The sequence below is a fragment of the Akebia trifoliata genome, chromosome 16, assembly GCF_017979445.1.
Source record: "Akebia trifoliata isolate Shusen 1 chromosome 16, ASM1797944v1, whole genome shotgun sequence".
Lineage (NCBI taxonomy): Eukaryota > Viridiplantae > Streptophyta > Magnoliopsida > Ranunculales > Lardizabalaceae > Akebia > Akebia trifoliata.
In genome coordinates this window covers 3,588,468-3,600,320 of record NC_141390.1, presented here as the reverse complement: position 1 = coordinate 3,600,320, position 11,853 = coordinate 3,588,468, and the positions used below count along the sequence as shown (strand labels likewise).

General features: G+C 31.5%; 1 long non-coding RNA gene across 1 annotated transcript; it reads left to right on the top strand.

The window, feature by feature from the left end:
* Positions 1–386: 386 nt before the first annotated feature.
* On the top strand, positions 387–2,527 carry LOC147382313 (uncharacterized). The gene is made up of 2 exons (XR_015173390.1): positions 387–815; positions 1,592–2,527. It is a non-coding gene; the product is annotated as an uncharacterized LOC147382313 (long non-coding RNA).
* The last annotated feature ends 9,326 nt before the right edge of the window (positions 2,528–11,853 follow it).

The window sequence follows — 11,853 nt, the reverse complement described above, 5'->3', positions numbered from 1 at the left end:
TTTGGAATGAGCTGATTTTTGGTGAGGATGATGTCTTTACCATAGCTGATTTTTACTCTCTTTAGGGCCTCTGAACGCTTACCTATATATATATATATATATATATATATTTTCTGAATCGAGAATTGAATTGACTCAATCAAAATTTCAAAATTGTAAATCAGAATCGAATCAATTAATTAAAAAAATGAAACCAAACCAATATGAAATGCCTTGATTTTGTTTGGTTCTCAGTTTGACCGGATCCAATGTGTACCCATAGTTTTTATTATACACATAAACATACTCAGATTGATTGGTGATTTCTAGGCATCATATTTGAACAATTATTTTAACTTAGGCTTCTTGACCACCCCTTAAATTTCTTCTTTAAATAAAACAGAGATTCTATTATCAAATTATTTTTGGCTAACCCCACTCCAACTCAAATGTAAATACCATCATGGAGTGGAACTAGCACAAGTTGGTGTGGCAATAGAAGCTCTCAAATAAAAATGTAACCTTTTCGAAACCCTAATCGTTACCCTTGTCGCTATAAATATTCGATACCGCATTCACCCATACCCTAACCCTAGATTCCTCATCTCCCTCCCTCTCTCTCTCTCTCTCTGGCTCTCTTTCTCTCTCTCAGACCCTAACCCTAGATTATTCACCTCTCTGTTATACACCCAAAGCAGCAAGTTAGCTTCTTGTCTGAACCTTGATCGATCTTAAACGATTCAGACATCAAAATCTCATAAAAACTTGCAAGATCGAGACTCCAGTATCACTCGCCTGAATCTGATTTACTGATTTTTCAGGCCCTTCTAATACTGGTACATTTCTTCAAATTTTCCAATAAAATTATCAGATGTTCTCCATCGATTTTTCCTTTATTTATTTATTTATTTATTATTTATTATTATTTATAAATATTATTAATTTAGAAGATCTACTTCTATGCAAATCGATATGTTAGATCTCTCAAGTAATTTTTTATGGCTCTGTGTGCATAGTAGCGCGTATTAGCATACTAACTAAGCAAACGCACTCTGTCCCATAACCGAAATAAAAAACTATTTCGAATGTTTTGAGGCAATTTCTTCGTTTGCGAAAGAAAAAGTTAATTTTTTTTCCAACCCAACTTACTCGTCCATAAGATTGAGCTCTCTTCGATCTCGTGGTAGATCACACGGTTGGATAACATTTCCTAATATTTATTTAATTTATTTTTTAAATATATTTATATTTGGAAAAAATTAAGATCTCAACTTAACAAGGATAAGAGGCCGAAGAAGAAGAATTAAAGGCTGAACAGTTTGCTGGAAAATGGAGGAAAATAATTTTTATTTGAATTTTTTTTCGGTGTTTGAATATTAGGGGCTCCAATACTTGCTAGGAACCCTAAATAGGTTAATTCCCAAACATTTAAAGTTGGGGGGATTTTTAACACATTTGAATTTGGTTTTATTTCCTTCAAACAGAGGTCATATTGATTTTACCTCCAAAATTTGAAAATGTTTCTTTCTTTCTTCTTCAGTTTTTTCTCTATTTTTTTTTTTTTTCTGATTTATTGATTTGTTTTCTTCTGTTTTTTATTTTATTTTATTAGAAAATTTTAGAGATGGGAAATAGATGTGAGACAGAATTGGAAGATGGTCAGAAAAATTACATGCATGCAAGGTAAATCCATTTGTTTGCATGGGATTTCATTTGATTATGCATAAATACTACAAGATTTGAATAGTATCAGATTAAATGCAATGTTACTAATAGGTTTGTAGTTTTATTTTGCTTCCCATTGAAAAATATAGATCTTCATGTTTGAATTTTGACTCTTATGTAATTAAGGTTCATGTCATCATACAATGGGTTTTGTAAAGTTGGTTCAATTGGGTGCAAAAGGTGGTAAGTTTAGGAATGAATTCATGGCAAAAAATATTGAACTTGGATTTTAATATGGATCGAGATTGTTGGTTGGACAGGTGCCATGGACATTTTTGTGGGTTTCATGGAGGTATATTATTGTTTGGAAACAATTGAAATAAGGTTTGTTTGAGGAATTCATTAAGGTTAGTTTGATTGTGACTCCAAAGTATAGCATGGATTAGGGTATAATGGATTGGATGAATGGAACATTGTCAAATTTTATGATTACTAGAGTTTGCCTGTGCGTAGAACACAATTGTTAGGCACATGCATCCTCTTTGATGTTAAAGGGGAAAGAGGGGAAAGATAGAAAAGTTTGAGGGGTATAAAGTTAGGGGTGGTATTATTGGAAAAGGAGGGTGGAGGAATGGTTTGTGATTGGAAGGGATGCTTATACCCTAGAAAAGTGTAGTTAAAGTCTGCATTGCACATGCATCCTCTTTAAGGTTAAGGAAAGTAAAAAATGTATAAAAAAAAAATAAATTAGGTGTATTATTGAAAAAAATTGAGGTTAAGTGGCGAAAAGATGAAAAATAATAAAGTTTAAGAGGTATTATTAAGAAAGGGGAGATGAGGAAAGACAATAGAGTGAGTTAAAGCGGTAAAAAAAAAGGAAAAATAGTAAAGTCGGTGAGATGGTTAGGACCATGTCTCAAGAAGCAAAGGTCTTGAATTTGAATTACTTCACCCCTTGTTGGCCACTAACTTGGTGCTTTATAAGGTTAGGTACACAAGGCATGTGTTGGAAGTGTTTTGAGGGTCCATGGGATTAGTTAGATTAAGTCTGAATACCCATTTATAAAAAAAAGGTGTTATTATTGAAAATGGGGTAAAAGATGAAAGATAGTAAAATTAGATAAATATTATTACAAAAATAGAGGTGGAGAAGAGTAAAGACAATAAAGTTAAAAGAGTGAAAAGGAAAGACAATAAAATAAGTAATGTAGACTTTATAAATTTGTAGTTGAATGAAACATTTATCCCTAACAAAATTGTAGTAAAGTGAGCTTTACATTTGTGTTTTATTATATATATAAAATACAACAGTGGGTTTGACTCCAACTATAATTGTGAGGTATAAACATCCTACTTCAGTTATAGTTAAATGAGGTCTACATTACACTATTTCTTTTCACCTCTTTCAACTTTATTGTCTTTCCTTTTCTCCTCCTTTCTTTTTCAACAATATCATTCTAATTTTATTATGCATAAAATTAATGAAATAAGTATAACTACAATAAAATCAAATATTAAGGTGTGGGGGATTGGTAATAGTAGTTAGGTCTCACCAATCTTAAGCGCCTTAGTAATGAGTGGCACCTCTTAAGATGGTGCCACAACCCCCAAAAGAATTAAAGAGGTGTCACAAAAATGTGTAGATTTTGCTCCGAGTAAAAGTTGAATAAGTGTTGTGGGTTAGATATGCATTTATGAATTAGCTTTGAGAAATGTTGTAAGTGCTCTTGGGCTTGGTGGGTGTTTGAGAACCATCTTGGTTTTCTAAAAAGATTAAATGTCCTATATTAATTAAAAGATGAAGAGGGTATGTGTAGGGTTTAGTTTGAGATTTCATTTCATTGAATCTCGGATTAACCAATCGCAGGACGTTGCGTGTATTCAGGGCTTCCTTAACGTAAGTAATTTTATAAATTGGGGATGCCTTCAATACACGTGGTGTCGTGTGATTGGTCAATCTTGGTTTCTATGAAATCCTATATTGATTTCTTTGTTCACAAAAAAAAAAATTATTGTTACAAAAGATTTGGAAGCTGGGCTAGACTTTTATCTGTACAATCTCGGAAGGTCTCTTTGAAGTTGATCCTTTTTTGTTGTTGTGGTTTTGAATGGTAGACGACATGTTTGTTACCTTTAGAATCCTAAGTGGAACGAGTTGTTCAAAAGTCATAAGGTAATTTAGATTATACAAGGTTCTTTTTGGTGTTGTGGTTTTGTATGCTTACCATGTTTGTGATACTTACCTTTATAATCTAAAACCACAACTTGAATGTGGTGTTAAGAAGTCTTAGGGTATGTTTGATTGCATGGGAAAATAATGGTGAAAAATAGGTAGGGTAGGAAAGTCAAATTTCATTGTTAGATTTTACTTGGATAAAATCATGGAAAAATTATGTAAGAGAGATGAAGATAAAGAAGAAGTAGAAGAAGAGGAGGATTATGAAGATGAGAGGAGAGAGAGATGCTTGGGGCGGAGAAGAAGCATCATGGGAAATGATAAGAGGGAGGGGGAAAAACGTGGTGGTGGTGCTGGTGGGAGGCAAGTGAGGAAAAAAAGGGAGAACATGGTGGTCGTGGCAGCAGAGCTGAGGGAAAGAGAAGGAGAAAAGAGAGAGAGAGACGATGATAGTGACGACAATGAGGTTAGTGTGATGGTGGCTATGATAACGGTGGTTGTAAGGAAGAAGAAGATATTTTGGGGATGGAAAATATGAGTTGATTTCACTTTCTTTGCCACCTTGTAAAATCCATGTTTTTGTGGATTTTTTGATTGAAGTGAAAAATCAATTTCCATGGAAAAATGCAATCAAACACAGGAAAAATGTCATTTTTCACTCTATTTTCCATGTGCAATCAAAAATACCTTTAAGGTAATTTAGGTAGATTGAAATGCAAATACACAGTAAATTCTAGCATGCAAGCACAAATTGAAAATGAAATTGAATAATTGTTTGTTAATCAACTAGAAACAATTGTATTTCATCAGGTTTCATTTCTTTGAGTACATTCCCAAAGAAAATAAATGTTGCACTCCTTAAGCTCAAAACAATCTAATACTATTTTCAAATTTAATTAGAAGTTTTACTTCTTTACATGTGGTCCTTTTTTTATTATTTTTTTCTTTTTTGAGATTTGTACAACAAAAAGCTTAATTCTTCCTTTTTCTTTAGATGTACAAAAAAGTGATCACGTCATGTATGTGTTTTTTTTGTATCAATAGCAATTCTCAAGTAATAAAGGAAAAGATTTTGGGTTTCCAAGTAAGGTAGGTTTTCTTTCTTTACTGTTTTGTTGTACCAATATTAAGAAATGAAGATGATTTAATTTTCTAATGAGTATTAACTTCCAAAGATGGTGCAATCATTCCATTAAAGTATCAGAGGGTCAATTCTTCTTTGTTGTGTGAGATGTACAACAAAGAGATATCTATATGTTTTGTATCAATCTAAAATAAAGAACAAGATTTGAGCTTTCAAAGAATGCTTCTCTTTATTGTTTTATTGTATCAATATAAAACAATGATGACAATTTTGAGGGGTTGGCTCAATGGTAATTTTGGACCGATAATCGAATATTGCCCATAGGTCGTGAGTTCGATATCTAGTTTGAGCATTAATTCCTCAGGGACCACCCGTGAGGGTGCATCGTCACTTACCTGATGCGTGTGATGTGTAGGCGTTGCATGTACCCTGGGACTAGTCCTTGGATAAGACCATGGTCTATTGACTGGGCAAAAATTTGGATATGGGCCCGATCCGTTATCTATAGGAAAAATTCTAATTATCAAAACAAAAATATCAAGCAATGATGAAGATTTAAGTTTCTAACACGCGCAACTTCTAAATAAGGAGCTAGGGTAGTATTTTACTGATTTGTGCTCAAGTAGGAATGTAACTTCTATTTTTTGAGAGTGCAATCATATTAGAGTGCAAGGTGGACTTTTAAGTGATTGGGTACAATATTTTTCAAAGTTGTACTCCTTTCGAAATTCATGTCTTTGTTTTTGAAGGTTTTGTCTTTTTGATAATTGGATATCTCTTAAGATAGCGGATTGGGCTCGTATTTGGGATTTTGTCCAGTACGTACACTATGGTCTTGTCCAAGGACTAGTCCTGTGGCATGTGCAACGTCCGCACATCACACTCACTAGGTAAGTGAAGGTGCGTCCTCGTGGGTGGTCCCCAAGGAATTAATGCTCATACTAGGTATCGAACTTACAACTTACGTGCATTAACGACTTATAGGTGCAAAATTTCCATTTGAGGTTTCTTCTTATTTTCTATCTTTTATTGTTTTTGACTAGTATTTGCATCATCATACTATCCAAGCAATTGTCATCTCTTGGAATTTTGATTTGTGAACATGTCTCCAAAACTTGAAAACAACAATGCAATTATCAATGTTCGGTTGGATTGCTTGGAGGAAGTTTCAACAACCAACTTGAGCTACTCATTGAGGCTTTAATATAACATTTAGCTCAATATACATCCTGGTGGATAATATAATTGGACTAATTTTGGGGATGATAGAGATGTTCTATAAAAGGTGATTCTAATTTTATGAGCTTGAGCCTTTGAGTGAGGAAATTTCTTTAAATTTGTCTTTTATTAGGGAGTAGCTTGGTCCGGTTCTAATCGAGAATTGAACCAGAGCGATATCTTTTGGTTGGTTTGGTTTGGTTCGGAACAAGTTGCGGTTCGATTTTAGGTTTAGAAAACGGAGATTCCATATCAATATGATTTGATTCTTGGTTCAAAGTTTGTATGGATGGAATTGATCTAAATCCATAACCCAACCTTATATAATAAATAAATAAATATATTCATTGATTATAAAATGATATTTTGAGTTTGACCTAGATTGATGACTTCTTTGTAGATAAATTAATGATTTATTATATTAAATTTTATGTTTATTAATTTTTTTTATTTTTCTTTATTAAAAATTCCCTTTCTAACTTAGTTTATATATGATATGGGCAATCCATGGAACCAGCCTTAGTTTGGTTGGGTTGGTTCAGCTCTATTGGCATTTTAGTTTGGTCCTGGTTCTTATTTAGTGGAATAAACCTATGTTATTTAGCCAAATTGAGCTGAGTTGCACAAGTGGACGTTATAAAATTTATGGTGATGGGAGGACATGGTGGTGTTGTCAAGTTAATGGAAGGTGTGGATGATATTTGTTTAGATACCAACAATTTGATCATAGAGCTTACGGAAATGTAGTTTGGCTAAATAAGAACCACTTGATTGAAGGTAAAAGTAAATCTCCTGTTGATGAAGATGAGAAATTCTTTTATGTTAAATATATAAAAGTTCGATTGAATCACTTGATTGAAGGTAAAAGAGAACATCATGTTGATGAAGATGTGAATGATAAGTTAATGGAACATTCTTACTAAACCTTAATTTTGTAGAACGTTATGTAGGTTTGGCCCAAATGTATTACACTTATTCAAGCAATTTCACTAGTTAACTATTATAATTAGGCTCATATAAAAATCTAAACTCAAAAAATTGTAATCTAGTTAAATAAATTAATTGTGAGAGCTACCATTGGCACGCACCCAAACTTTTACTTGTTCTCAACCATTTGATTATTTATTTATGTATATATCTTTAATTGGGGTGTAATAAGTAAAAGTTGGGGTGCCAATAGCAGGTCTATTCTCTGTTTATTGAACAATATTAATGCCCTTGTCACATTGCCTAAAGGGCTTTGCTATGTCATAAGGGAAGTTTACTAAATATTGTTGTTGACCATTGTCAATTATCATGCAGGGTCTTATGGAAAAAACTGAAATATTTGTAAAACAGAAGGAAAATGCATTTTTCACCAAGTTTCCCATGCATAATCAAATAATAAAAGCTTACTAATGAGTGATGATTGGGGTTGATTTTCATAATCAACATTGGTGTAAACAAAATACATATTGGGACTTCGTTCCCTATGCTACTAAAGATGTCGCATATATGTATGGGGGCTGTTCAAGGGATATATGTAAAAACAATGGTTTTTTAAAATAAGGGTTAGAGATTTTGGATTGAGCTGATTTTTTGCGAGGATGGTCACTATGATGAGAAGATCATCTTTGCAAAAAATCAGCTCAATTTGAAACTTCTAAATCCTTCAAAAGTGATTTACAAATTATTGATAAAAATTGACGGTTCACAAATCACTTTTAATGGGGTTAGAAGTTTCAGATTGGACTGATTTTTTTTTCTTCAGATGATCTTCCTATCATAAAGATCACTGTCACAAAAAATCAGTTCAATCCAAAACTTTTAATCCATATTTTGAAAATTTATTAATGTTACATTGTTTTTTTATATGGCCATTGATCCTGACCCATATATATATATATGGTGTTTTTCTAATGGGTCAGGAAGAAAACACATGATCCAACCCTTTATATGTTAAATGCAAAATCCTATGGTTGAGATTTATCCTTGGGATAAGTATCTCCGAGATTTGTGTTATCAAGATATTTATAAATCTCAATAATTGGATTTTGTGTTTAAAGGATTAGGAATCATATTTATTTTTTGTGAGTCATTCTTAGGAGTCAATGGAATCTAATAATTTGACAGTTTGGGTGTCCACTAATTTGATGACTATTGACTAATAAGTTGACTCGGGAGAGTAAATAAAAAAAAAGGGAAAATGACTGCAAGGGCCTGGTTTTTGAAAGAATCATGATGAATGCACGTGGGTTAGGTACACGGCTGACGTGGTAAGGGCACAAAATCATAGATCTTTTTCATTGAGATACACAAGAAAAATGTGGGATTTTGTGCCCTTGTCACGCTGGCCGCATACCAAAACTGTGTGCATTCATCATTATTCTTTTTAAAAACTATATATTGCGAAGTCCCCTCTTAAAGAACATGATCCTTCCAAGACTCATTCTATAAAATATAATTCTAAAAGAGATTTTTGAAGCAATTTTAAGAAAAACACCATAACTATCCTTTCAACAAATTGCAATTGTGATTTATTTGGGAGGTCCATATTTTAGTGCATGTTTGAGAGACCTCTATTTTTTAAATTTGATACCATTTCCCTTCACTTATAGATCATGGAAAAATGGTCTAAATGACCAAAAAGCTCTTCTTTTTTCTTCTCAAAACTAGTCACCTTAGACTAAAAGGCTCTTATTTTTTATTAGAGATGATGATGATGACGAAGATGATGTGATGATCATGATCATGATCACTATCCATTACTTTTTGGTTTGTAGGTAGACCAAAGTAACGTCTGAATTTTAGGCACTAAAATATATAAAAATAGTTTAAAATATTAATTTACAAGTATAGTTTTAACACTCCAAGGACTTTGAATCAACTCGAAACCTTGTAAAATAAAATTATACTAATTTTATGAATAGTTAAAAATAATTTTCTAATGTTTATTTTAAAAAAATAAAATATTTATGAATATTTTAAAATAAATAAAATTATATTAATTTTTTAATGGGGATGATCGAGGATATGATTATTATCATCTTCAATTAATTTTTGGTGGATTGGTTGTAGACCGATGTAAGTTCTTAAATTCAAGATTAAAACACACTCTTTAAACATTACAAAGATTTGACTCAAGTTATAATCTCAACATTATAAGAGCATCTCCAATGCTGTGCTAAATGAGACTTCCAATTCTAAAATATGGCACGGTTTATAACATCTCAAATGGTAATGTTAAAATTGTCTTTAGCAATTCTATTTTTTGAGATTAAAAAATGAAAAATTGCCAAATTTGAAACAATGCGCTCTAATGCATCGTCTCAAATTCAAATGTCATATTTTCATTTTTTTTGTTTCTTTTTATTTTTCCTTTCTTATTTTAATCACAACCATCCATTATTTCAATAACCATCTACAACAATTCATCATACCAATCACTTATTAATCACAACCATGCATTCCACTAATAATCATCCACAATCATTTACAACCACTTGTCCTATCTAATTAATTTTTATAAATTCGTTATTTTTATCATGAATATTCATATTCAAATACACTACAATGAGTAATTTAAAGAAAATCATTTTGAGATGGGATTTTGATGAATCTTCATCGAATGAAGATCAGAGAACGAACAACTTCTTACATTAAAGTTCTACAAAGATATACAACAAGACAATCAACAAAAGCATGTTGATTTTTCAAAAAGTTGACAACACATATATTGTGATAGAAACTCTAGCAATAAACGACTAATTAAAGATTATTTCATTGATAATCCCGATTAACCAACAAATATTTTTCGAAAGCATTTATATATTAAAAATCGAATTTATGGTCGTTTATAACCATTCAGGGCATTTATGTAATTAATTTTATACTTTTGTAACTGTTGTGATGTGGTCAAAAGTGTTGGAAAAAATTTAAAGGTTTAACTTTTCAAAAAATTTAATGGGCAATGACAATATTAAAAAACATCTTTTTACCAAATATGTCAAAATTTGAAATATCTCATTCATAATGCTATATTTGAGATGATGTGCTAACTATACTATATATAGCACATCATTTGACACAAGCGTTAAGAGGTTAGATTTTGTAAACTGTGCCATATTTTTGAATTGGAAACCCTATTTAGCACAACGTTAGAGATGCTTTTACAAAATCTAACTTACAACACTTTTGTCAAATGATGTGTTATACATAGAATAGCTAGCACATCATCTCAAATATAGCATTATGAATGAGATATTTCAAATTATGATATAATTGGTGAAAAGATGTTTTTTATTACAACATTGCCATTACCAATTAAATTTTTTGAAAAGTCAAACTTTTAAATTTTTTCCAACACTCTTGACCACATCACAACGACTACAAAAATGCAAAATAATTACATAAATGCCCCCAACGGCTATAAATGGTCACAAATTCGATTTTTAATATATAAACGCCTTCAAAAAATATTCAATAGGTAAACAGGATTATCAACGAAATAATATTTAATTAGTCGCTTATTGCTAGAGTTTCTATTATGATATATGTGTCGTCGACTTTTTGAAGAACCACCATGCTTCTGTTGGTTGTCTTGTTGTGTATCTTCGTAGAATTTTGATGCAAGAAATTGCATGACATTCATTCTCCGATCTTCATTTAATGAAGATTCATCAAAATCTCCTCCTAAAATGATTTTATTTAAATTACTAATTGTAATATATTTGAATATGAATATTCATGATAAAAGTAATGAATTTATAAAAATTAAAAGAAATTGAGTTAGGTAGGATAAGTGGCTATGAATGATTGTGGATGATTATTGGTGGAAGGGATAGTTGTAATTGACAATTAGTTAGTAGGATAAAAGGTTATGAATGATTATTAGTAGAATACATGGTTGTGATTTAGGTGGTTGGTAGGATAAATGGTTGTGGATGGTTATTGGTAGAATGAATGGTAATGATTGATAAAATTATTGATATGATAAATGGTAGTGATTGATATGTGATTGGTAGGGTTAATGGTTGTGGATGGTTATTGATATAATGGATAGTTGTGACTAAAATAAGAAAAGAAAAATAAAAAGAAAAAAAAATTGAAAATATTGCATTTGAATTTGAGACGGTGCATTGGAGTGCATTATTTCAAATTTGATATTTTCACTTTTTGGTCTAAAAAAATAGAATTACTTAAGAAAATTTTAGCATTATCATTGGAGATGTTCTAACACTTATTCAAGTAATTTCAATAATTGTTTACAATTATAATTATGCTCATATAAAATCCTAAACTCAAAAAATAGAAGTCCGGAATAAATAAATAAAATGAGAGAGCTTTTATTGTCACTCCCAACTTTTACTTATTGTCAATCATTCACTTATTTTCTTTATTTTTAATTGGAGTGTAACAAGTAAAAGTTGGGGTGTCAATAGCAGCCTTTAAAATGATTAATATATCCATTCTTGCATTTTCAGAAGAGTCGTGCTGGAGTGACCGCAGGCTAGAACCTCATATCTCACTTCTTGATGTGAAAGTGGATAGGAACCATAAATGCTTTTTCACTCGTATCTTGATGAAAGCATCTACGATTCCCATACACTTTCAAGTCATGAAGTGTGATATGTGGATCCAACCTGCGGTCACTTCACTTCAGCATTCTTCTTTTCAGAATTATATTTCTTTTTTAGACTTGACAGTGGACTCAATACGTGTACAGTCATGCATTGGAGCCAACCTTTTAAAA